The sequence below is a fragment of the Aplysia californica genome, unplaced genomic scaffold (assembly GCF_000002075.1).
Source record: "Aplysia californica isolate F4 #8 unplaced genomic scaffold, AplCal3.0 scaffold00565, whole genome shotgun sequence".
Lineage (NCBI taxonomy): Eukaryota > Metazoa > Mollusca > Gastropoda > Aplysiida > Aplysiidae > Aplysia > Aplysia californica.
Genome location: NW_004797835.1, coordinates 196,441 through 201,219, shown reverse-complemented (window position 1 = coordinate 201,219; position 4,779 = coordinate 196,441).

Here is a 4,779-nt window from a genome sequence, read left to right as displayed (position 1 = left end):
AGAAGAAGAAGAAGAAGAAGAAGAAGAAGAAGAAGAAGAAGAAGAAGAAGAAGGAGGAGGAGGAGGAGGAGGAGGAGGAGGAGGAGGAGGAGAAGAAGAAGAAGAAGAAGAAGAAGGAGGGGGGAGGAAGAGGGGTTGAGGAGGAGAAGGAGAAGAAGAAGGAGGGGGGAGGTAGAGGGGTTGGGGAGGAAAAGAAAACTTAGATCTAAAGAGTTTAAATTATGTTTCTTTCTTTCTTACTAGTATTTCTCATAATAACATAATAATAATCTTTAGCCAAAATCAAAACATTTGATACACAGTACGCAAGCACGGTAAAAAATGTAATGTTCGAATCTCAATTGCCATACTGCGTATCGGCCCGGTCTGCCCTGTAGGGTAAGCATTCGGTACCGTGGCTGACCACATAATAATAATAATAATATAATTTAATAACACGGCACAACTCCCGGCTACCCCACGAGCATCGTCCACTTGTTGTTTATGAGATGTTGGGCAGTAATTTATTTTTTATTGATACTGCTCACACTGGTAATGGTAACGAAAAATTCGATCACTTTTATCCAGCTATTAATTCTGGTGAGTGAATATGCCATTCGGTGATTTAAATGCGTACGGAATTCGTTTCTTGACCACCAGTTTATTGAGAAGACATGTGGTGACTCCCTCAACGTGAATGCACAACAACTGTTCAAAGAACTTATTAAAAGGAGGTAAGTTGCAATCATGTTATTTTCATTGCATTTGGGGGAGCTTTCATTAGTTTTCGTTGCTCCTGTTTTACCAGTCTTGACTCGGGAACATTTTAATGGTCTGGAGTGACTGTAGAGGTAATGCTTGTGAAGAAGACAAATGAGTGACATGTCTTTTTAGTTTATTTTTGACACTTGCACCACTGTTGAAGAGTTCCTAAAATATTCGTCTAGGTGTGAGACTGTTGTTAATATGAAATGAACTATTCAGCCAAACCACAAGGACATCTCCACTACTTATTCGTTTTTAAACACGTGCCTTTCAGGAACATCGCCCAAGAGCATAAAGACGATCACAGCTCTGACGAAAGTTATGAACCACCCTTGGAAAAACGTCGGCGTTTGCAAGAAATCCAAAGATCAGCAGCCACAGCAGCTCCCGCTACAGGGGTCCAGCTTTCTCTGGTGCTGAGGTGATCACTGGTCCATCAGATCCCCATGTTCCTACCCCTGTAGGTCGACGTCTTCATTTTGGCGACGATGATTCTGGTGTAAATGAGCATCTGTCAGAGAGCTCGGGTGTGTCAAATCCATTCGCTGACTCGAGCGAAAACAGAGAGTTCGCTGAACTGTTGTCAGTTGCAATATCAACACCAGTCCATTGTCCCTTGACTCAGCATGCACCAACTTCAACGCCGATCGTGGGAGAGCGCAGGTCTTTGTCTGATCTCCTGTCTTAATTTGACAATGTTCTATCTCCTTTGTCACCGATGCCACCTTCGCAACAATCATTTGAAGAAAAGCAAAGTGATTCTCGAGAATACGACTTTTCATTTCTCAAATTGTCTCTTACCCAAAATGCAGGCGAACCACCATTTTGTGTCTCTGAGGAAAGTCAGTCTGTTGCATCACCGATGCAACCTATATCAGCAAGCCCAACATACTTTCTGCTATTGTCGCCATCTCAGTACATAATCCCTTTATCACCAGGTTAACTTGAGGTCAACCCCCTCGTCCTCAGATCAGCTGTACCAAACCGCCTTGTCTCCATCGCCCACGATAACACCCGTTGCATCTGAAAGACGAGAAGTACCACATTTTACTCTTAAGGAAAAGCACACCATTCTTCCTCCATGCAACTGTTGAATGAACTGCATCGTGAAAATCCCTCTACAAAGACGTCAAGTAATTCATGAGGAGTTTTGGAGGCAACCCTATAATGATCGCCGAAATTGGATTTTTCAACACCGTTCGAAGACTTTTCCAAATTCTCGTTTATGCTCTCAACAGACTGCGGTAAACAGGTCGTCGTCTACTCTGTGTTTTTTCTGCGGACCCTCGGATATACATCCAGTTCCGTATTCAACAGTTAAAAAATCTCAGGTGCTTCTGCAAGTGACTTGTTTGTCCCTAGAGACAAAAGGGGTGCAAAAACACCTTCCAACGCCTTGAGTGAAGACCACAGAATTCTACACTTGTAGAATTCTGTGGATATGTCCATAGATGTACACTATAGGGGGTAACTCTATGGATATGTCTGACTTTCTCAAGCCATGAGCACCAGCCGCCCGCAATGGACACAGACTGTCAGACGTGTCAACTGTACACAGCCCACAAGAGACGGGTTGCATCAAACCGTAAACACTACGACAAAGATAGAGAGAAGGACCCTGAAGTAGGGTCCGAGATCATTGTATCGGCGGACATGCAAAAGGTCGTTTTGTTGCCTTTCATGCGGGGCGTCAAAAGCTGCATCTTCCGAAACCACCCTAGTAGCTTTCCACGAGACGTTCGCGCCCTTAGGACAGCAGGCGAAAAAGAAAAGCCCAAAGCAAGTCAGGTCTGTCCTCTGGCATGAGGCAACATCGTGAAGGTCCGCCTCCGACGTTACTTCAGCTTTTGTTAAAGCAATTTGTGACATAGCTGAGGATGCAAATAACATCATCATATGGTGTGATAATTGTTCAGGACAAACCAAAAATTTGTATTTTTTCACGTCCCTGGCAAGGCTGTTAAATGACAACAGCAAACCTTTTCTCCACAGGGTCACTTTGAAGTACCTTGAAACGGGTCATACATTCATGTCCTGTGACTCGTTTCATGGTATGGTTGAGAAGAATATGAGAAGGAAGGGAAATATTTTCGGTTTCACCGATTTTGTGGCGACAGTGCAAACCGCTGGTGGGGGCCCGAAAGTATTAAAAATGAACTATTCAGAGACTTTGTATATTGGGACAAAAAGGTCCCCTCGGCGAAGCATGTGAACATTCCACGTATCAAACATGCTAGCAGTGAGTTTTTTTATCTGCGTATCGACCATCCGTATTGAGCTTCCTATTTTATAATGTTACATAAATGTCTCTCTTCTGTTTTGACGTTTGGACGTTATATGTTGAATTTGATTTGACTATGTTGGATAAATTGTGCTATGTTTCATTTGAACTCTCTACTTTGATATTATTTGATCGGGAATAGGTGTATAATATGACTAAACAACGATGGCAACCAAAAGCGAACTTAAAAGAAAATGAATGAAGCGCTCACTGTGAGCTCAACGCTTCATATGCTTACTCTATGAAGACCTAGATCTATGGCGGGACGCAGCGTTGCCACGCCGTTTATTATCCTCTCAAAGATGGCGACACCGCGAGCAATAATTAATTATTGTCCTCCTTTATAAATAGAGTCGATTCTTGTGACTTGTTCATCTCGATACCATTTCGAGTCAAAGGGCCTTTGCTAGGGTTAACAAATTCACAATGTTTTGTACACAGAATGTATTTTTAAAAACATCAGCGAACAAGATAGATAGATAGCGAACAAGACAGACAGACAGACAGACAGACAGACAGACAGACAGACAGACAGACAGACAGACAGATGAAGACGAAAGAGAGAGAGAGAGTGATTTTATAGAAGAAAAAAAAGGGGGGCGGGATGTTCATGCTTCGATTCTCCATCCTTCAAAAACGAAATTATTAAAGATAAGATAATATCATGATCTTCTTGAAGTGCCAGCAAATCTGAAGCAAACGTCGGCATAAATAATGTTTCGACGCATTTCTCTACTCGGAAGCTCTTTAAAAAATTCTTTTATCTGCAAGTTTTTCTTAATTAGTTGTTCGTGGTCTACGTCTTTGTCTCTTCAAATTTAAAAAAGTACTAGGTACGTTACCTCTTTGCACCTACATAATAATATATAAAAATCAGCATTGGTTTGTATCTTTCTACAGCAATACAAGGCTAAAACAGCACCTGGACATGGATGGCTGGTGCCTCTATAAATAAATCATTGATGGTCTACAGCAATATTAACACTGGTGGGAAGGAATTTCACGAAGATCCATTCTGTTCAGTAGGCCTACGATATTTAGACAGTCAGAGACCTTATTATTTTACAAGAGGATAAAACATTCAAGGTTGTAGGCCTAAACAACCTTGTCTTCCAGACAATTAGCTTTTAATGTCTCGAATAGAGTCTAGCACCCTTCAGACCAATGTGATACTTTTCATTGCTTTCTTTGATCAAATCTCTCTTTGAACTATTCTTTTTTTTTTATATCACTCAATTTGATAAGGCCAAGCCAATGCATGTAATATCATCGTCTTCCACGCGGTAGTGTGCGATCTTTGGTAAACGTCTGGCATTTTCTTTTAATTAAAGCATTGTCTTTTTATTTTAAAAAAACAACCCCTATAATGCATCGCCGTCACTTCGACGCTCGACAAAGACTGACTAAATTGTAGTCACAGTCACAATGCGGGCCTGGCCTAGTCTAGGCCAAGCCTTGAGCAGACAGCACCCAGCACCCATAAAACGGTTATTTGCTATCCGCATACGAGAAACTACGAGTACATGTGTAGTTTTGTTTAGTTGTGCATTCCGCCGCTACACAACCATGAGTTTGACACCCCCCCCCACCCCCTCCTGTTCGTTCTTACAGCTGTTCTGCATCACTGCCAGATGAAAATGTCAGAGGAAACGCTTGAATTACAATAAAATGTAGTGCGTGGGCAAAGGTGCACTATGAAGTAAACGTCCGCGTGATATGGCGTGTGTGGAAAAAACAAACGAGAGAGAGAGAGA